The sequence below is a fragment of the Cynocephalus volans genome, chromosome 5 (genome assembly GCF_027409185.1).
Source record: "Cynocephalus volans isolate mCynVol1 chromosome 5, mCynVol1.pri, whole genome shotgun sequence".
Taxonomy (NCBI): Eukaryota; Metazoa; Chordata; class Mammalia; order Dermoptera; family Cynocephalidae; genus Cynocephalus; species Cynocephalus volans.
The window spans coordinates 10,845,708-10,867,885 of NC_084464.1; the positions used below are offsets into that span (position 1 = coordinate 10,845,708).

At 50.6% G+C, this 22,178-nt stretch overlaps 1 pseudogene; it reads left to right on the plus strand.

The window, feature by feature from the left end:
• The first annotated feature begins 18,793 nt into the window (after nucleotides 1–18,793).
• On the plus strand, nucleotides 18,794–19,808 carry LOC134377692 (dead end protein homolog 1-like; annotated as a pseudogene).
• The last annotated feature ends 2,370 nt before the right edge of the window (nucleotides 19,809–22,178 follow it).

A 22,178-nucleotide genomic window follows, 5' to 3' on the forward strand; every position in this document is an offset into this window, starting at 1 on the left:
TCCAATTTTCATGGGGATGGCGGAGCCCTGGAGCAGCTAAAATGGTGAGTGGGGTTTGGGTGCAGATGGAGGGGCTCCCATCTCCACAGAACTGTGTGTGGTCGGTGGGGACCTGTGGATGGGGGGGCTGGCAGAACTCTGGCTGCCACACATCTTATGATTCGTGCTACAGGGCCCAGGGCACAGGCTTTCCTGCAGGAAAAGGAGTCAAGATGAGCTGGGGAGGGGGCCACAGGCACTGTAGGGTGTGCGAGAGGCTGGAGAGCAGAGTGAGCCCAGAGAGAACCTGCCCCCACCCCTCCCATCCAGCCCTGCCCACACCCCCAGAGCCCGTGCTGAGCCAGAGCAGGTGTGCAGAGCATCCCGCTCACACTCGGGGATGCTCACCCATGCGGATGCTCAGCTGGTGCTGGTGGTGCAGAGTGTGGTCAGGGTCAAGAGATCAGTGTCAGTGGGAAGAGGAGATGCAGATTTGGATGGGGACAGTTGGGCAGCACATCCACGTGTCACCTCAAGTTTGGGGTTTTCCAAGGGCCCTGGGAAGGCCAGGGGAGCAGAGCCTCCCTCTGTTTCCTCATTCATCAGATATTCCTGGACACCTCCTGTGTGCCAGCGAGTAATGCCCAGAGCAGACAGCACCCTCCTGCCCTGATGGACAGGTCATTCCAATAGGGACGGGGCAGGGACCCAGACAGAGGAGGCTGTCAGGTTTCCCTGAAGAAGGGAAAGGTGGTCACACCAGTGATTGAAGGCTCCCCCCACAGAGGCTTTTGCCAGCCCCTCCTTGGTTTCCAGGACCATCTCTGCCGGGGCTGCTGTACTGGGGGTGGACATTGGAGGGGCTGGTCTATGGTCAGGCAGGGGCACAGGGTACAAGACTGCAGCTCACTCAGGGGAGCCCTGAGAGGGCAGCATAGAGGGATAGGCCAGGCCTCTGATGCTGCTGCCCACCTTTCTCCCCCAGTGCCATGTCCTCCATCCTAGAGATCTGGCTGGAATTCTATTCCATTGACTTCCACGAGCCTCCTGAGTTTCATGGTTTGAAGTCTCTGCTGGCCCATGTCCGTGTCAATATGCCGGGTTCAGAGGCGGAGCGTAAGGCTGATCTTCTTCTGGCGCAGCTGGAGAAGCTGGAGCACCTGGAGCCCAGTGAGGCAGAGACTGAGGGTGAGGAGGAAGAGGGTGGGTGCCTGTGAGGGTTTGGGGAGGGGGCTGGGCTGGGCCACACAGAGCAGAGTTTCCAGAAGCAGGCTGGGGACAGGGGCACTGAGTACTCAGAACAATCATGCAGTGTCCTGCAGTGTGGGGAGACTTCCTGAGGCTGGGTCTCTGGACTTGGGCTTCTCAGAAAGACTGTCATTGGAAGAGACATAGAAACTCATGTTGATATTTTCAATTGTTGTCACTCCAGTTCCAGCTTCTGCCCAGGCTGAACAAGTGTCCCAAGAGCTAAGGCCATCTTCAGCTCCAGCTCCACCTCCACTGCCAGAGCCAGAGCGAAAGCAAGATCCTGAGCCCGAGCCCGAGCCCGAGCCCGAGCCCGAGCACGAGCAAGATCCTGAGCCTGAGCCAGAGCCAGAGGAAGATCTAGAGCCCGAGCCCGAGCCTGAGCAAGAGCAAGAGCTAGACAGAGCCAGAGCAAGCTCACCTAACCACCCCTGAAACATCAAAAGAAGTGGAAGAAACACCAGCACCCAGGGGAGCCCCGCCTCCAGAGCTCCCACAAACACCCTCACCAGTCCCCACTCCAGAGCTGTCCTTCCCCTTCCCTGCCACCGTGCTTGTCCTCGTTTTTGTCTTTGTCCTGCATCTCCCAAGTTTTATCATCTTTTCTCTTCACTTATATCCCTTGTATAAAATAAAGTGTTTTAATATTTTCAAAATTACAATTCAGTGGCGTGAAGTACATTTCTCATGTGCTGCAGCCCTCACCTCTGTCTAGTGAGAGAACAGCTTCATCAGCTCTGCAGCCATTAAGCTGTCACTCCCCATCCCACCTCTCCTAGTCCCTGACAACCACTCCATTTTCTGTGTGTGTGAATTGACCTGTCGTGGATTGTTCCTATCAGTACAGTTATGTGGTCTTTTGTATCTGGCCACATAACATGAGAAGGAACTGATTAATTTTTATTTTATGTTTCCAGTAAGAGGAAAATGACAGAAAAATCAAAGACTATATGTAGAGACACAAAGCCCCGATAGTTATTATTGCCCTAATCTTGAAATAGGAACTACTTTTGAATGAGTGGAGAGCCAGATGCCACAGAGGAAAAGACTGACTTTTCCTGGTCAAAACAAACCAAGAATAATGTCCAAAGCTTAAAAGACAAACCCCAGATTGGAAAATTCTTCATGATCAGAGAAAGGGGCATTATTCCGTCGGATAACCCGGAGTCTGAAACAGCTCGAGAGCCAGGACTACAGGCACTGCCTGGACACCAGCGAGCAGGTGGGGCAGGAGGAGCTGCAGACAGAGCTGGGGGACCTGGAACGGGAGGAGGCAAGGCTGGCCCGGGAGCTGGAGGACGTGGACGTGAACCTTGCAAGGGCGGCTGCGGAGCTGCGGGCAGCCCAGGCCGAGACTGCAGAGCTGCAGCAGTGGGAGCGGTGGGTCCAGAGGGACTGCAGGGCACTGGAGTGGCAACAGCTGGGACTGTAGGATGAGCTGAGGAGCGTGGAGAACCAGCTGCGCCACGCCCCTGGGCAGCTGCACTGGCTGAAGAAAACCAACATCTTCAATGCCACGTTTAAGACCTGGGAGGAGGGCCCCTTGGGCGTCATCAGTAACTTTAGACTGGGTCCTCTCCCCCACTGTCCCCGTGCACTGGGATGAGATTAATGCTGCCTGGGGACAGACGGCACTGCTGCTGCTTGCCCTGTCCAATGTGACTGGGCTGCCGTTTCAGAGGTACAGGCTGGTCCCCTGTAGAAACCACTCCTATCTGAAGTCCTTAACAGATGGCTCCACTGAGCTGCCCCTGTTCTATTATGCGGGTGGGGTGAGTCCTTGAGTAACAGACTTGACCATGCCATGCAGGCCTTCCTGGAGGGCATGCAGCAGTTCAAGGAAGAGGCTGGGAAGGGTGAGCAGGGCCTCTGCCTGCCCTACAAGAGCCACGTGGGCAAAGGCCTGCTGGAGGACGCTGGGGGCAGCAGGGAATGCTGCTCCATCACCACCCTTTGGAACACAGAGGAGCGGTGGACCAAGGCGCTCAGACTCATGCTGCTCAACCTTAAGAGGGGCCTCACTTGAGTGTCCTTAAAGTACCATCCAACATAACTTTCTCGTTGGCCAGTTAGCTTGGTGGTTAAAGCCCCCCTGTAACACCAAGGTCAAGGTTTGGATCCCCACATCGGCCAGCTGCCAAAAGCAAACCAAAAAGTAGATTTCTTTATTGTAAAAATACTATCAGATGGTAATCTGAGTACGACGTGTTTATAATTCAAAAGATGAATAGCCACACCAGATATTAACTGAAAATCAAAATAAACCATTGCCCAGAGCAAACCAAGAATCATGGCTATCCTTCCCAGCACATCTTTGTCCGCCCTTCTGTGGACCTTCCTCTCCCCTTCTCCCCCACCCAGACAAACATTGAAAACAGGGAAAATTGACAAGAGGACAAGATCCCTCCTACATAAAGGGCTGCAGGGACACAGAAGGCAAGAACTGAGGCTGGGGATAAGAGGGGCGGGGTAAGGAGAAAGGTGGACGTTTTCAGTTTGGGGTGAGAAAACAGTGATTTGAGGCCACTGATGTATGTAGTGGAGCTTTGGGGCAGGGGTTGGGGGAGAACATTCAAAGATTCAGTTTTGGCTGCCACGTATATTGTGAGCCTCTCCTCTTCCTTCCTGAGAAACTTCCAAGAAGTTTCCACATGTTCTTTCATGATGTAAAGCGAGAAGTATGTCTTCTTGGGCTGTGTCATTATGTGCAGATTAATTCTGAGGTGAGAGGGTAGGGTGGCCAAAGACTAACTGGTGACATTGTACGATAGATCAATTGAGGGGTCACAGAAAACTGAAGATTAAAAAGGAGCCAACAAGAGGCATTTTTTAAAAGGCCAGTTGTGTCTTGCCATCCCCCCACTTCTCCATTGCTCTCGGGATAAACTCCCAAATCCTTACCCTGGTCTTCAAACCCGGGTGACCTGTCCCTTACACTCCTCCCAGCTCCTCTCTGTTCCAAAAGGTGCCAATCCCGCCCTTCCTCTGCCCTTGGCCTTGCTATTCCCTGTGTGTCAACGTTTTCTAACCAAACTGTACACTTCTTGAGGGCTCACTGAGCTTTGTTGTCCAGATGACACGTAGAATCGTTCCTACATACTAAGTATCTATAAATAGAAGTGGTCATTGTGAAAGAGAACGGGAGGGCTGGCCAGTTAGCTCAGTTGGTTAGAGCACAGTCTTAGAACACCAACGAAGGCGTGGGTTGGGATCCCCGTACTAACCAGACACAGGAAAAGCAGAGAGAGAGAGAGAGAGAGAGAGAGAATAGGGAAGCGGTTAATTTGTCACAGACTTGGAGAGAATAGAAAATTCCAATAGGAGATTGACGAAATGGATTAATGTCTAACTAAGCCTGTGACGGAATACCACGTAGGTATTAAAATCTTGTAGAAGAAAAACAACATAATACTTAATGACAATGCTTAGAATATATTAAGTAAAAAAGATGATATTATAATAAAACACATAATTTTATACTCCAAAAAGTTGGTTTTTGTTTCTGTTTTGGCAGCTGGCACGTATTGGGGTCCGAACTCTTAACCTTGGTGTTAGCAACAGAATGCTCTAACTAACGGAGCCAACTGGCCAGCCCCAGAAAAGTATTTAAAGAGAAAATATTTCCAAGAATTAAGTATCCTTTTAATATACGAAGGTATGTCCCTGAAAGTTTTGTATTTAAAGTAATTAAAATTTTCTACCTGATATTATGAAAGAGACGGGAGACTGGTTTTCAGCACTTCTATGTCACGTGTACTGGTGGTTCTAGCTACCAGGGAATAAAAAGGAAAAGGTATAAGTATTAGAAGGGAAAAAATAAAATTCTATGTATATAACATAATCATATAATATCCAAAAAGATCAACAGATAAATTATTAGAATGAATACATCAGTTAAGAAATTCCCTGGCTACAAAATCAATACAAAAATCAAATATATTTCTCTATCTAAGCAACAATTAGAAAAATAAATTTAAAATAGTTTAAATCATTAAATAACAAGAGTCATCTGACAAAAAGCCCTTTGCACACAATATCATGTTATCAATTGCCTCTAGAATAGGGGTTGGCAAGCTTTTACTGTAAAAGGCCCCATAGAAAATGTTTTAGGATTTTTGGTCCATGTGGTTTCTGTTGCCTTTAGAGTGTAAAAAGCAGCCAGAGAAAATATGTGAATGAAGTGGGCATGGCTGTGTTCTAAGGAAACTGTATTTACCAGAACAGGCAGGAGGCTGGATCTGACTCGGGGCCCTAAAAGACGGATTCTGTCAATCTTGTCTGCAGTTACATAGCCAACTTGAAGGAGTTCCCACTGCCCAAATTTGGGACAATTTGAGCATCACGAAGAAAAGATAGTAATAACTTCTTATAAAACATTGAAAAAAAAATCCACAAATCCTTAATGATACTGGAAACGAAGGGGGCGAAACACTTATTTGTCATGATTTGAGAAGACTCACATGGCTAATTCTTACTTTAAAATCCAGCACTGAAAAATGGAAAAGAAGAGAAAGATTTAAAAATCATAAAAAATTCAACATTGAAAGGGAAAATGATGAAGTATGCCCTGTTTTAGGAGGAACTGCAGTTTATCCCCAGATGAGAAGAGAAAATTCCTTATAGAAAAATGACACCTAGGGGGCTGGCTGGTTAGCTCAGTTGTTTAGAGCACAGCCTTGTAGCACCAAGGTCATGGGTTAAGATCCCAGTACTGGCCAGTCAAAAAAAAAAAAAAAAGAAAAGAAAAGGAAAGAAAAGAAAAAAGTGCCATCTAATAAATGTAGAATGAACAATAAAATCATCGACTAAGGTTTTGATAAGTGAAGCTGGAAAGAGGGTCTTGGGAAGCAGATACTTGCATAGCACCAAAGTACCCACAGACAAATGGCTGGCTCACTGACCATCCTTCATACTGAAGAAGTTTGCTGTCAACTTGAACCAGGTTATCAAATTTAACATCACTAACAAATAAAAATAAGTTAAACAAATTTAACATCACTAGCAGTGAGGCAATCTACCATTCTATTCCATACCTCTTGCCAGGATGTATTCACCTCCTGACATCGTCCAGACTGTATTCTTGCCAGAAAAAAGTTTTATTTAACCTTTCTAAGCCGTTAGACCTATATTCAGCTTATTGGAACAAGTTAAATGCCATCACAAAGAAATTATGAGATTGCTCCAGAATGACATTTTCTTTTTTTATAAGACAACTGACCTGGTTTTCAAAAAGTCATTTTTTTTTAAAGTAGGGGGAAAGCGTAGTGGATTGAATTGTGTCCGCCCAAACTCACTGAGGCTTGACTTGTACTCCCCAGGTTTTCTGTAGTAGAAACTTATGAGTCCAAGCGTTCGTGGGAGCTCCAGGGTGAGCAGGTGAATCCAGAGAACGAGGCGGCGTTGGAGGCGCGGGTCAGGGAGACGGGCGTCCGCCTGGTGCAGGTGGAGGGGCAGAGGAAGGACGGCGGGCCAGCCCCAGGCCGGGTGGGCAGCCCGCCGCCGGCCGGCTCGGAGGTGCTCTCGGGCGGCTGCCCCAGGACGTCTACGAGCACCAGGGGATCCCACTGTGGCAGCGCGCGGGCCGCCTGCGAGATCCGCCTGCCCATGACCTTCGGCGGCCTGAACCGCGGCTTTCCCGAAGCCCGCTGCAGCTCGCGGCGCGGCGCCCAGGCCGCCATGGCCCCGCTGCACAGCCGCCCGCTGCGGCGAGAAGAGCGAGCTGCGCGTGGACGGGTCGCCGCCGACGGGAGCCGCCGCCGCTGCTGCTCGCGCTGCAGCCTCCGGGCCCGGCCTGCAGGAGGCGCTGCCGCTGCCCAGCCCCGGCGGTGCCGGCGAAGATCGCGCTGCTCAAGTTCAGCTCGCAGCGCACCGCCGCCGCCGTGCCCCCAAAGGCCCTAGCGGGAGGGCTGTCACGCCTCTGTGCAGCTTAGGTGGCCGTGGAGTGGCTCAAGCCAGGCCCGAAGCAGCGACTCCGCCAGCTGCTTGCGGGTCCCTCACTGCGCTGCCTACAGCCGCAGGGCAGCCGATTGGCCTTGGCTAGGGACAGGCTAGGGTCCCAAGGGGCTCGGGCTGCCCTCCAGCTGCTGTGCTAACAAATGAGGCTGGGCAGCCCGGTGTTCCTCACCAAGTGTTTGGGCACAGGACCTGCTGGCTGGCACCACTTCTGGTACCAGGCGGTGATCCCTGGTCATCCAGTGCCTTTCAGAGGCCTTATCTGGGTTGCGCTGGCCGCAGATGGGCAGCACGGGCATGACGTAGCCAAGGATGCGGCGTCCGCACAGCTGCTGGAGGCACTGAGTGAGTCTGGGGCCGGCTTCTTGTGGTCTGCTGGGGCTGAGCCAGGTGCCATCATGAAGCAGTGACCCCGTCCTTCACAGGCAGCCTAAACAAGGAGGGCAGAGCCTGTGTCAGTCTCCAGCCCAGCAGGCCTGGGTGGCCACTGTCTGATCCCATTGGGGGAGGGGCGGGGTACTGCCGCATGTGTGACACAGCCTCCCTGCTCGGGCAGGGCCTCATAGCACCTGGGTGGCTCGGGTTTGGTTTATGTGGTGGTGAAGGACCTTGCCCTCCCCCTCCCAGCCCAGGGTCAGACCTGACCCCATGGTGACACCCACACCTACCTTTGTCCCCTCACCCCTCTTTCTCCCACAGCTCAGTATGAATCATGCTTATTTTCTTGATTTCTTTTGGTTGGATTTTATTTGCGGGGCCGGCTGAACCAAAGGGTCAGAAATCCTGCCTTCATCCCCACTTCTTGGCATCTGGGTTTGGCTTATGTATAGTTTTGAGTTTCTCTATGCTGCTTCTATTTATATTAAATCCCTGTTTGCTGTAAAAAAAAAAAAAAAGAAAGAAAGAAAGAAAGAAAAGAAAAGAAAGAAAGAAAAAGAAAAAGGAAAAAGAAAGAAACTTAGCCCCCACTGTGACTGTTAAGAGGATGGGAAATCCTATTATGGTAGTTGAAAGGTGGAGCCTTGAAGAGCTGATTGGATTGTAGGACCATGCAGGAGCAAATGGATTAAAAATGATGGTCAGGGGTGTGGTTCTGAGGACTTTAAAAGAAGAGGAGAGTCTGTCTTTCTCTGTCTTGTTCTCTCAGCTTCCACCATCTTGAAATGTGAGACCCCGGGGTCACTGTCACCACCACCAGATGGACTTTGGACTTCCCAGCCTCAGAAACTGTAAGCAATAGATTTTGTTTTCTTTACAAATCACCCACTTTCAAGTATTTTGTTATAAGCAACAGGAATGAACTAACACAGAATGTATTTGATGAAAAGAAACAAAACAAGGGCCGGCCTGTGGCTCAGTCGGGAGAGTGTGGTGCTGATAACACCAAGGCCCCGGGTTCAGATCCCACAGACGGATGGCTGGTTAGCTCACTGGGTGAGCGTGGTGCTGACAACACCAAGTCAGGGGTTAAGATCCCCTTACCGGTCATCTTTTTTAAAAAAAGGAAAAAAACAACAGATTATAATGTGAACTTTGAGAAAGAAAAATTGCAGCCCCTGACCACCATAGCTGAGCCAGGCCATGGAGTTCTCCTACTGAACATAAACCATGTCCCAGAACACTCTCTCTGTTACCTTTCTGGAGCAAGACAAAAACCAAGACCGTTCTGTAACTGTCTAAGAACAGACAAAAACAAGAACTTTGTCCAAACCACAAAAGGGCCAGCTGTCTCTCTCCCTTTCCTGCACTAGTTTGCCTGCTTCTAAGTAAAAGTTAAGATAATCACAGAATTGCTCTTGCTTTTTGACAGCACCCAGTCTAGAACAAAACCACCCCTTCCTTGAACCCTCCCCCAATCAACTAACACAAGCTGAAGTCCTATAAGCCCCATCTTGAGTTGCAAAGAGTTCAATCAAATATGTCCTCTCCTCCTACCTTTACAAGTATGTTCCTGGCATCCAGGTCCCACCGCTTGCTCACCAATCAGAAACAAAAGACTGGTGAGTCCCAAATGTTGGTGCGAGGCAGGAAGTTCACCATCAGATGTGTAAGGAGACAGACTAGAACTGTCTACCACTTTCGGGTTTCAGGGGAGTTTAAGGGGGAGCGGAGGGAATGGAGCACGGGAAATGAAAAGCAGGAGGGAGGGGCACGTGCAAGGAACCAGGTGCAGTCTCAGCCAGCCTCCGTCTGGTTTCTGCTCCCGTCCTTGCTGTTATCTCAGGGTCCTGCTGGAGGGATGGAATCAGCATAGCTTTAGTGAGTCTTCCTTGGATAGCACATGCAATTCTGCAGCTCCAGGCTGACCGGAGAACAGCTTCACGTCCATGTGTAGAACGTCATCTTGCCCCATAACCGAGGTTCAAAATATCAAATAACCATGGTGAAAGAGGGAACTCAGAGAAATGAAGTCCAAGGGAAAAAGGATCTGTGTCCTTTTCAAATCTCTGAGAACCCATGCAGTTTTAGTTCCCAACATGGCTTCAGTCCTGCTCACTCCAACAACTTACCTTTCTAATTACCTGGAAAATCAGTTTCAAGTTTAGAATTTTTAGACACCCTGAAGTTTCAGGCTGGGCCATACTGTGAGGACCACAGCCCGCACACGATCTCCCCTTCTCTTCCCACCCCGGCTCCACTCCACAAGTCAAAGAGCCTGTTGGGTTTCCATGTGGACACAGCAACCAGGCTTGGGTTTGGTGATAATATTTGGCAAGCCTCAGCCAGGAGCTGAGTGCCCCCTAACCCACTCCCCCTCATCTCTGTCTCAATCGAACACATCTAGTTTCAAAAGATGGGCCTGCCCCCCGCAGCCCAGGAAGTTAAATCTCTGTGTCAGTGTCCTCAACTGTAAAAGCTGATCGTGCAACTTTGAAAGATCCTCATGCAAATGGGTACGATTAGTCACCTGTACCAGATTAATCCACCCAAGCAGGATCTGGAAAGAAGAAAGTCCAGAGAGAAAGACCATGCAAGAAGATGTCACTGGTTACTGACAAGACTGCCACTCTGCAGCCGGCTGTTTTCACTCAGACTCTGTACATCTTTGCTTATGTGTAAAATTTGGTGTATTGTAATAATTATGGTGCAGACAGGGAAAACAGGCCAAGAGCAAAAGCAACATTTTCAAGGTTATAGGGCAGAAACCAGACCTGTCATTAGTTGTAGTCCATGCTACCTTCCACACCGTCATGGGTTTTTGTCTCTAGTTTGGTCCATTAGCTCCATGTGACACTGGTCATGGGATGGGTTTCAGAGATGTTTGCTCACACATGACTGATGACATCCTTAGGAAGGAGATGCCAGAATGATCACCCCTGTGCAGAAGGGGAGACTGGGAAGGTCCTGAGAGTCACAGTGGCTTGTCCAGGGTCACATAAGTGATAAGAAGGAGGAGCTGGGGCTGAACCTCCATGTATCTCCTCCGAGCTGTGAAGCTGGCTGCACCCAGGCCTTGCACAGGGGTGTGGTCAGGCAGTGTTGGTGGAAGTGTGGGCAATAGAGAGAGCTCATGGGGAAGGAGGGTCAGCAGTCAGGTACCCAGAGGGGCACTTGCAGTCTTGTACACAGAGGAGGGGTTCAGGAAATGAGGTACCAGGAAGTGACCTCACTTCCTTGACGACAGACCCCAACTGAACTCGGAACTCGGTAACCTGGCACCCACATTCTATGCACAGCCCCTTCCCCAGCTCACTTGGCCACAGGCAGAGTGAGATGTTGTGCTGTATCCCGAGGTCCCGGGGCGGTAGCCCCAGGCAGCCCTGGGCTGAGAGGTTTGTCCGATGCTTCCGGCGCTGGGTCAGCCCTCGCCCCGGACTCCTGTGGCCATTTGGCAGGAGGTCCCCAAAGGTAACGTCAGGTGTCCCAGGGCAGGGCGGGCCAGGCCAGGCCAGCACTGTGAGCCTCCCTGGGTGACCGCACACCCTCCTCCTGTGTGAGGGGGGACATGGGGACATGGGACACCCTCCCAGGGCAAGGGCAGGGGCAGAGGGTGGGGGCTTTATAAACCTGCTGGTCCTGGTGCGTTCACACCTCAGGTCAGGGCTGGAGGGTGAAAGGGGACTGCGGGGGTGGCAACCACCACCCTGTACATGAACCCTGGGCCCTCAGGCTGTCCTCTCATGTCCTCCCTGGGGTTAAGACTGGCCTCCAGCCCCTTCCCTCCTGGGGGTTCACGTTGCTCTCACTGTGCATCTCTTCCCTTGTCCTGACCTAGAGTGAAGACAAGTCTTCCCTCAGCCCAGATGCCACCCACAGGTTGTGGCCTGTCCCCGCAGGCACCCTGCAGAAGTGGGTGGAGCACCTGGTGCCCGCTGTCATGCGTGGCAACCACTCCTACGTGCACACCTTTCTCCTGAGCTTCAGGAACTTTGCCACTCCCCAGCAGGCGCTGCACCTGCTTTTCCTCAGGTGAGCACTCTGCCCCTCGATCACACAGTGTCACTCGGCTGCCTCCCAGCTGTGAGTCTTGGGACTGTCACCACACCCCTCTGAGCCTCAGTTCCCACCTGTGTTCAGTGGGTGGTAACAGGAACAAGCTCCAGTGGGTCCCCCATGGAAAGTGCTGCTCCTGAGTCCAGCCCTGTGGAAAGTTCTGCTGGAGGGGCCACGGTCGTCCTCATTCAGGATTCCTGCCCCCACCCCCCACGAGGAAGTCTCTGTCACACCCTCACTGACCTCGTTGACTTGGGCTTCACTCTTTTCACATTTGAGATTCTATCTGTAGGCTTCTGGGTGTATTCAAAGCAGGGAGACTGGAGGCTGGCAGAGGGGCTTCAGGTGCACCCAGATATCTTGGGAGGAGTTGGTTGGCGTTCATTCCTTCAACAAACATATCTGAAGTCACACTATGTGCAGTGACTTTCTGGGCACTGACCATATTCCAATGAACCGAGGAGACTACATTCCCTGCCCTCCTGGGCTTCCATTCTAGTCAGAGGTCAGACAACCACAATAGACATGAGAAGCAGGTAGTGCCACCATATGGTAGATGTGACACCGTCCTGGTCGCCTCTAGGTACAGAAGCATTCTTTCCAATTTTCATGGGGATGGCGGAGCCCTGGAGCAGCTAAAATGGTGAGTGGGGTTTGGGTGCAGATGGAGGGGCTCCCATCTCCACAGAACTGTGTGTGGTCGGTGGGGACCTGTGGATGGGGGGGCTGGCAGAACTCTGGCTGCCACACATCTTATGATTCGTGCTACAGGGCCCAGGGCACAGGCTTTCCTGCAGGAAAAGGAGTCAAGATGAGCTGGGGAGGGGGCCACAGGCACTGTAGGGTGTGCGAGAGGCTGGAGAGCAGAGTGAGCCCAGAGAGAACCTGCCCCCACCCCTCCCATCCAGCCCTGCCCACACCCCCAGAGCCCGTGCTGAGCCAGAGCAGGTGTGCAGAGCATCCCGCTCACACTCGGGGATGCTCACCCATGCGGATGCTCAGCTGGTGCTGGTGGTGCAGAGTGTGGTCAGGGTCAAGAGATCAGTGTCAGTGGGAAGAGGAGATGCAGATTTGGATGGGGACAGTTGGGCAGCACATCCACGTGTCACCTCAAGTTTGGGGTTTTCCAAGGGCCCTGGGAAGGCCAGGGGAGCAGAGCCTCCCTCTGTTTCCTCATTCATCAGATATTCCTGGACACCTCCTGTGTGCCAGCGAGTAATGCCCAGAGCAGACAGCACCCTCCTGCCCTGATGGACAGGTCATTCCAATAGGGACGGGGCAGGGACCCAGACAGAGGAGGGTGTCAGGTTTCCCTGAAGAAGGGAAAGGTGGTCACACCAGTGATTGAAGGCTCCCCCCACAGAGGCTTTTGCCAGCCCCTCCTTGGTTTCCAGGACCATCTCTGCCGGGGCTGCTGTACTGGGGGTGGACATTGGAGGGGCTGGTCTATGGTCAGGCAGGGGCACAGGGTACAAGACTGCAGCTCACTCAGGGGAGCCCTGAGAGGGCAGCATAGAGGGATAGGCCAGGCCTCTGATGCTGCTGCCCACCTTTCTCCCCCAGTGCCATGTCCTCCATCCTAGAGATCTGGCTGGAATTCTATTCCATTGACTTCCACGAGCCTCCTGAGTTTCATGGTTTGAAGTCTCTGCTGGCCCATGTCCGTGTCAATATGCCGGGTTCAGAGGCGGAGCGTAAGGCTGATCTTCTTCTGGCGCAGCTGGAGAAGCTGGAGCACCTGGAGCCCAGTGAGGCAGAGACTGAGGGTGAGGAGGAAGAGGGTGGGTGCCTGTGAGGGTTTGGGGAGGGGGCTGGGCTGGGCCACACAGAGCAGAGTTTCCAGAAGCAGGCTGGGGACAGGGGCACTGAGTACTCAGAACAATCATGCAGTGTCCTGCAGTGTGGGGAGACTTCCTGAGGCTGGGTCTCTGGACTTGGGCTTCTCAGAAAGACTGTCATTGGAAGAGACATAGAAACTCATGTTGATATTTTCAATTGTTGTCACTCCAGTTCCAGCTTCTGCCCAGGCTGAACAAGTGTCCCAAGAGCTAAGGCCATCTTCAGCTCCAGCTCCACCTCCACTGCCAGAGCCAGAGCGAAAGCAAGATCCTGAGCCCGAGCCCGAGCCCGAGCCCGAGCCCGAGCACGAGCAAGATCCTGAGCCTGAGCCAGAGCCAGAGGAAGATCTAGAGCCCGAGCCCGAGCCCGAGCCTGAGCAAGAGCAAGAGCTAGACAGAGCCAGAGCAAGCTCACCTAACCACCCCTGAAACATCAAAAGAAGTGGAAGAAACACCAGCACCCAGGGGAGCCCCGCCTCCAGAGCTCCCACAAACACCCTCACCAGTCCCCACTCCAGAGCTGTCCTTCCCCTTCCCTGCCACCGTGCTTGTCCTCGTTTTTGTCTTTGTCCTGCATCTCCCAAGTTTTATCATCTTTTCTCTTCACTTATATCCCTTGTATAAAATAAAGTGTTTTAATATTTTCAAAATTACAATTCAGTGGCGTGAAGTACATTTCTCATCTGCTGCAGCCCTCACCTCTGTCTAGTGAGAGAACAGCTTCATCAGCTCTGCAGCCATTAAGCTGTCACTCCCCATCCCACCTCTCCTAGTCCCTGACAACCACTCCATTTTCTGTGTGTGTGAATTGACCTGTCGTGGATTGTTCCTATCAGTACAGTTATGTGGTCTTTTGTATCTGGCCACATAACATGAGAAGGAACTGATTAATTTTTATTTTATGTTTCCAGTAAGAGGAAAATGACAGAAAAATCAAAGACTATATGTAGAGACACAAAGCCCCGATAGTTATTATTGCCCTAATCTTGAAATAGGAACTACTTTTGAATGAGTGGAGAGCCAGATGCCACAGAGGAAAAGACTGACTTTTCCTGGTCAAAACAAACCAAGAATAATGTCCAAAGCTTAAAAGACAAACCCCAGATTGGAAAATTCTTCATGATCAGAGAAAGGGGCATTATTCCGTCGGATAACCCGGAGTCTGAAACAGCTCGAGAGCCAGGACTACAGGCACTGCCTGGACACCAGCGAGCAGGTGGGGCAGGAGGAGCTGCAGACAGAGCTGGGGGACCTGGAACGGGAGGAGGCAAGGCTGGCCCGGGAGCTGGAGGACGTGGACGTGAACCTTGCAAGGGCGGCTGCGGAGCTGCAGGCAGCCCAGGCCGAGACTGCAGAGCTGCAGCAGTGGGAGCGGTGGGTCCAGAGGGACTGCAGGGCACTGGAGTGGCAACAGCTGGGACTGTAGGATGAGCTGAGGAGCGTGGAGAACCAGCTGCGCCACGCCCCTGGGCAGCTGCACTGGCTGAAGAAAACCAACATCTTCAATGCCACGTTTAAGACCTGGGAGGAGGGCCCCTTGGGCGTCATCAGTAACTTTAGACTGGGTCCTCTCCCCCACTGTCCCCGTGCACTGGGATGAGATTAATGCTGCCTGGGGACAGACGGCACTGCTGCTGCTTGCCCTGTCCAATGTGACTGGGCTGCCGTTTCAGAGGTACAGGCTGGTCCCCTGTAGAAACCACTCCTATCTGAAGTCCTTAACAGATGGCTCCACTGAGCTGCCCCTGTTCTATTATGCGGGTGGGGTGAGTCCTTGAGTAACAGACTTGACCATGCCATGCAGGCCTTCCTGGAGGGCATGCAGCAGTTCAAGGAAGAGGCTGGGAAGGGTGAGCAGGGCCTCTGCCTGCCCTACAAGAGCCACGTGGGCAAAGGCCTGCTGGAGGACGCTGGGGGCAGCAGGGAATGCTGCTCCATCACCACCCTTTGGAACACAGAGGAGCGGTGGACCAAGGCGCTCAGACTCATGCTGCTCAACCTTAAGAGGGGCCTCACTTGAGTGTCCTTAAAGTACCATCCAACATAACTTTCTCGTTGGCCAGTTAGCTTGGTGGTTAAAGCCCCCCTGTAACACCAAGGTCAAGGTTTGGATCCCCACATCGGCCAGCTGCCAAAAGCAAACCAAAAAGTAGATTTCTTTATTGTAAAAATACTATCAGATGGTAATCTGAGTACGACGTGTTTATAATTCAAAAGATGAATAGCCACACCAGATATTAACTGAAAATCAAAATAAACCATTGCCCAGAGCAAACCAAGAATCATGGCTATCCTTCCCAGCACATCTTTGTCCGCCCTTCTGTGGACCTTCCTCTCCCCTTCTCCCCCACCCAGACAAACATTGAAAACAGGGAAAATTGACAAGAGGACAAGATCCCTCCTACATAAAGGGCTGCAGGGACACAGAAGGCAAGAACTGAGGCTGGGGATAAGAGGGGCGGGGTAAGGAGAAAGGTGGACGTTTTCAGTTTGGGGTGAGAAAACAGTGATTTGAGGCCACTGATGTATGTAGTGGAGCTTTGGGGCAGGGGTTGGGGGAGAACATTCAAAGATTCAGTTTTGGCTGCCACGTATATTGTGAGCCTCTCCTCTTCCTTCCTGAGAAACTTCCAAGAAGTTTCCACATGTTCTTTCATGATGTAAAGCGAGAAGTATGTCTTCTTGGGCTGTGTCATTATGTGCAGATTAATTCTGAGGTGAGAGGGTAGGGTGGCCAAAGACTAACTGGTGACATTGTACGATAGATCAATTGAGGGGTCACAGAAAACTGAAGATTAAAAAGGAGCCAACAAGAGGCATTTTTTAAAAGGCCAGTTGTGTCTTGCCATCCCCCCACTTCTCCATTGCTCTCGGGATAAACTCCCAAATCCTTACCCTGGTCTTCAAACCCGGGTGACCTGTCCCTTACACTCCTCCCAGCTCCTCTCTGTTCCAAAAGGTGCCAATCCCGCCCTTCCTCTGCCCTTGGCCTTGCTATTCCCTGTGTGTCAACGTTTTCTAACCAAACTGTACACTTCTTGAGGGCTCACTGAGCTTTGTTGTCCAGATGACACGTAGAATCGTTCCTACATACTAAGTATCTATAAATAGAAGTGGTCATTGTGAAAGAGAACGGGAGGGCTGGCCAGTTAGCTCAGTTGGTTAGAGCACAGTCTTAGAACACCAACGAAGGCGTGGGTTGGGATCCCCGTACTAACCAGACACAGGAAAAGCAGAGAGAGAGAGAGAGAGAGAGAGAATAGGGAAGCGGTTAATTTGTCACAGACTTGGAGAGAATAGAAAATTCCAATAGGAGATTGACGAAATGGATTAATGTCTAACTAAGCCTGTGACGGAATACCACGTAGGTATTAAAATCTTGTAGAAGAAAAACAACATAATACTTAATGACAATGCTTAGAATATATTAAGTAAAAAAGATGATATTATAATAAAACACATAATTTTATACTCCAAAAAGTTGGTTTTTGTTTCTGTTTTGGCAGCTGGCACGTATTGGGGTCCGAACTCTTAACCTTGGTGTTAGCAACAGAATGCTCTAACTAACGGAGCCAACTGGCCAGCCCCAGAAAAGTATTTAAAGAGAAAATATTTCCAAGAATTAAGTATCCTTTTAATATACGAAGGTATGTCCCTGAAAGTTTTGTATTTAAAGTAATTAAAATTTTCTACCTGATATTATGAAAGAGACGGGAGACTGGTTTTCAGCACTTCTATGTCACGTGTACTGGTGGTTCTAGCTACCAGGGAATAAAAAGGAAAAGGTATAAGTATTAGAAGGGAAAAAATAAAATTCTATGTATATAACATAATCATATAATATCCAAAAAGATCAACAGATAAATTATTAGAATGAATACATCAGTTAAGAAATTCCCTGGCTACAAAATCAATACAAAAATCAAATATATTTCTCTATCTAAGCAACAATTAGAAAAATAAATTTAAAATAGTTTAAATCATTAAATAACAAGAGTCATCTGACAAAAAGCCCTTTGCACACAATATCATGTTATCAATTGCCTCTAGAATAGGGGTTGGCAAGCTTTTACTGTCAAAGGCCCCATAGAAAATGTTTTAGGATTTTTGGTCCATGTGGTTTCTGTTGCCTTTAGAGTGTAAAAAGCAGCCAGAGAAAATATGTGAATGAAGTGGGCATGGCTGTGTTCTAAGGAAACTGTATTTACCAGAACAGGCAGGAGGCTGGATCTGACTCGGGGCCCTAAAAGACGGATTCTGTCAATCTTGTCTGCAGTTACATAGCCAACTTGAAGGAGTTCCCACTGCCCAAATTTGGGACAATTTGAGCATCACGAAGAAAAGATAGTAATAACTTCTTATAAAACATTGAAAAAAAAATCCACAAATCCTTAATGATACTGGAAACGAAGGGGGCGAAACACTTATTTGTCATGATTTGAGATGACTCACATGGCTAATTCTTACTTTAAAATCCAGCACTGAAAAATGGAAAAGAAGAGAAAGATTTAAAAATCATAAAAAATTCAACATTGAAAGGGAAAATGATGAAGTATGCCCTGTTTTAGGAGGAACTGCAGTTTATCCCCAGATGAGAAGAGAAAATTCCTTATAGAAAAATGACACCTAGGGGGCTGGCTGGTTAGCTCAGTTGTTTAGAGCACAGCCTTGTAGCACCAAGGTCATGGGTTAAGATCCCGGTACTGGCCAGTCAAAAAAAAAAAAAAGAAAAGAAAAGAAAAGGAAAGAAAAGAAAAAAGTGCCATCTAATAAATGTAGAATGAACAATAAAATCATCGACTAAGGTTTTGATAAGTGAAGCTGGAAAGAGGGTCTTGGGAAGCAGATACTTGCATAGCACCAAAGTACCCACAGACAAATGGCTGGCTCACTGACCATCCTTCATACTGAAGAAGTTTGCTGTCAACTTGAACCAGGTTATCAAATTTAACATCACTAACAAATAAAAATAAGTTAAACAAATTTAACATCACTAGCAGTGAGGCAATCTACCATTCTATTCCATACCTCTTGCCAGGATGTATTCACCTCCTGACATCGTCCAGACTGTATTCTTGCCAGAAAAAAGTTTTATTTAACCTTTCTAAGCCGTTAGACCTATATTCAGCTTATTGGAACAAGTTAAATGCCATCACAAAGAAATTATGAGATTGCTCCAGAATGACATTTTTTTTTTTTTATAAGACAACTGACCTGGTTTTCAAAAAGTCATTTTTTTTTAAAGTAGGGGGAAAGCGTAGTGGATTGAATTGTGTCCGCCCAAACTCACTGAGGCTTGACTTGTACTCCCCAGGTTTTCTGTAGTAGAAACTTACGAGTCCAAGCGGGCGTGTGAGCTCCAGGGTGAGCAGGTGAATCCAGAGAACGAGGCGGCGTTGGAGGCGCGGGTCAGGGAGACGGGCGTCCGCCTGGTGCAGGTGGAGGGGCAGAGGAAGGACGGCGGGCCAGCCCCAGGCCGGGTGGGCAGCCCGCCGCCGGCCGGCTCGGAGGTGCTCTCGGGCGGCTGCCCCAGGACGTCTACGAGCACCAGGGGATCCCACTGTGGCAGCGCGCGGGCCGCCTGCGAGATCCGCCTGCCCATGACCTTCGGCGGCCTGAACCGCGGCTTCCCGACGCCCGCTGCAGCTCGCGGCGCGGCGCCCAGGCCGCCATGGCCCCGCTGCACAGCCGCCCGCTGCGGCGAGAAGAGCGAGCTGCGCGTGGACGGGTCGCCGCCGACGGGAGCCGCCGCCGCTGCTGCTCGCGCTGCAGCCTCCGGGCCCGGCCTGCAGGAGGCGCTGCCGCTGCCCAGCCCCGGCGGCGCCCGCGAAGATCGCGCTGCTCAAGTTCAGCTCGCAGCGCACCGCCGCCGCCGTGCCCCCAAAGGCCCTAGCGGGAGGGCTGTCACGCCTCTGTGCAGCTTAGGTGGCCGTGGAGTGGCTCAAGCCAGGCCCGAAGCAGCGACTCCGCCAGCAGCTTGCGGGTCCCTCACTGCGGTGCCTACAGCCGCAGGGCAGCCGATTGGCCTTGGCTAGGGACAGGCTAGGGTCCCAAGGGGCTCGGGCTGCCCTCCAGCTGCTGTGCTAACAAATGAGGCTGGGCAGCCCGGTGTTCCTCACCAAGTGTTTGGGCACAGGACCTGCTGGCTGGCACCACTTCTGGTACCAGGCGGTGATCCCTGGTCATCCAGTGCCTTTCAGAGGCCTTATCTGGGTTGCGCTGGCCGCAGATGGGCAGCACGGGCATGACGTAGCCAAGGATGCGGCGTCCGCACAGCTGCTGGAGGCACTGAGTGAGTCTGGGGCCGGCTTCTTGTGGTCTGCTGGGGCTGAGCCAGGTGCCATCATGAAGCAGTGACCCCGTCCTCCACAGGCAGCCTAAACAAGGAGGGCAGAGCCTGTGTCAGTCTCCAGCCCAGCAGGCCTGGGTGGCCACTGTCTGATCCCATTGGGGGAGGGGCGGGGTCCTGCCACATGTGTGACACAGCCTCCCTGCTCGGGCAGGGCCTCATAGCACCTGGGTGGCTCGGGTTTGGCTTATGTGGTGGTGAAGGACCTTGCCCTCCCCCTCCCAGCCCAGGGTCAGACCTGACCCCATGGTGACACCCACACCTACCTTTGTCCCCTCACCCCTCTTTCTCCCACAGCTCAGTATGAATCATGCTTATTTTCTTGATTTCTTTTGGTTGGATTTTATTTGCGGGGCCGGCTGAACCAAAGGGTCAGAAATCCTGCCTTCATCCCCACTTCTTGGCATCTGGGTTTGGCTTATGTATAGTTTTGAGTTTCTCTATGCTGCTTCTATTTATATTAAATCCATGTTTGCTGTAAAAAAAAAAAAAAAAGAAAGAAAGAAAGAAAGAAAAGAAAAGAAAGAAAGAAAAAGAAAAAGGAAAAAGAAAGAAACTTAGCCCCCACTGTGACTGTTAAGAGGATGGGAAATCCTATTATGGTAGTTGAAAGGTGGAGCCTTGAAGAGCTGATTGGATTGTAGGACCATGCAGGAGCAAATGGATTAAAAATGATGGTCAGGGGTGTGGTTCTGAGGACTTTAAAAGAAGAGGAGAGTCTGTCTTTCTCTGTCTTGTTCTCTCAGCTTCCACCATCTTGAAATGTGAGACCCCGGGGTCACTGTCACCACCACCAGATGGACTTTGGACTTCCCAGCCTCAGAAACTGTAAGCAATAGATTTTGTTTTCTTTACAAATCACCCACTTTCAAGTATTTTGTTATAAGCAACAGGAATGAACTAACACAGAATGTATTTGATGAAAAGAAACAAAACAAGGGCCGGCCTGTGGCTCAGTCGGGAGAGTGTGGTGCTGATAACACCAAGGCCCCGGGTTCAGATCCCACAGACGGATGGCTGGTTAGCTCACTGGGTGAGCGTGGTGCTGACAACACCAAGTCAGGGGTTAAGATCCCCTTACCGGTCATCTTTTTTAAAAAAAGGAAAAAAACAACCGATTATAATGTGAACTTTGAGAAAGAAAAATTGCAGCCCCTGACCACCATAGCTGAGCCAGGCCATGGAGTTCTCCTACTGAACATAAACCATGTCCCAGAACACTCTCTCTGTTACCTTTCTGGAGCAAGACAAAAACCAAGACCGTTCTGTAACTGTCTAAGAACAGACAAAAACAAGAACTTTGTCCAAACCACAAAAGGGCCAGCTGTCTCTCTCCCTTTCCTGCACTAGTTTGCCTGCTTCTAAGTAAAAGTTAAGATAATCACAGAATTGCTCTTGCTTTTTGACAGCACCCAGTCTAGAACAAAACCACCCCTTCCTTGAACCCTCCCCCAATCAACTAACACAAGCTGAAGTCCTATAAGCCCCATCTTGAGTTGCAAAGAGTTCAATCAAATATGTCCTCTCCTCCTACCTTTACAAGTATGTTCCTGGCATCCAGGTCCCACCGCTTGCTCACCAATCAGAAACAAAAGACTGGTGAGTCCCAAATGTTGGTGCGAGGCAGGAAGTTCACCATCAGATGTGTAAGGAGACAGACTAGAACTGTCTACCACTTTCGGGTTTCAGGGGAGTTTAAGGGGGAGCGGAGGGAATGGAGCACGGGAAATGAAAAGCAGGAGGGAGGGGCACGTGCAAGGAACCAGGTGCAGTCTCAGCCAGCCTCCGTCTGGTTTCTGCTCCCGTCCTTGCTGTTATCTCAGGGTCCTGCTGGAGGGATGGAATGAGCATAGCTTTAGTGAGTCTTCCTTGGATAGCACATGCAATTCTGCAGCTCCAGGCTGACCGGAGAACAGCTTCACGTCCATGTGTAGAACGTCATCTTGCCCCATAACCGAGGTTCAAAATATCAAATAACCATGGTGAAAGAGGGAACTCAGAGAAATGAAGTCCAAGGGAAAAAGGATCTGTGTCCTTTTCAAATCTCTGAGAACCCATGCAGTTTTAGTTCCCAACATGGCTTCAGTCCTGCTCACTCCAACAACTTACCTTTCTAATTACCTGGAAAATCAGTTTCAAGTTTAGAATTTTTAGACACCCTGAAGTTTCAGGCTGGGCCATACTGTGAGGACCACAGCCCGCACACGATCTCCCCTTCTCTTCCCACCCCGGCTCCACTCCACAAGTCAAAGAGCCTGTTGGGTTTCCATGTGGACACAGCAACCAGGCTTGGGTTTGGTGATAATATTTGGCAAGCCTCAGCCAGGAGCTGAGTGCCCCCTAACCCACTCCCCCTCATCTCTGTCTCAATCGAACAC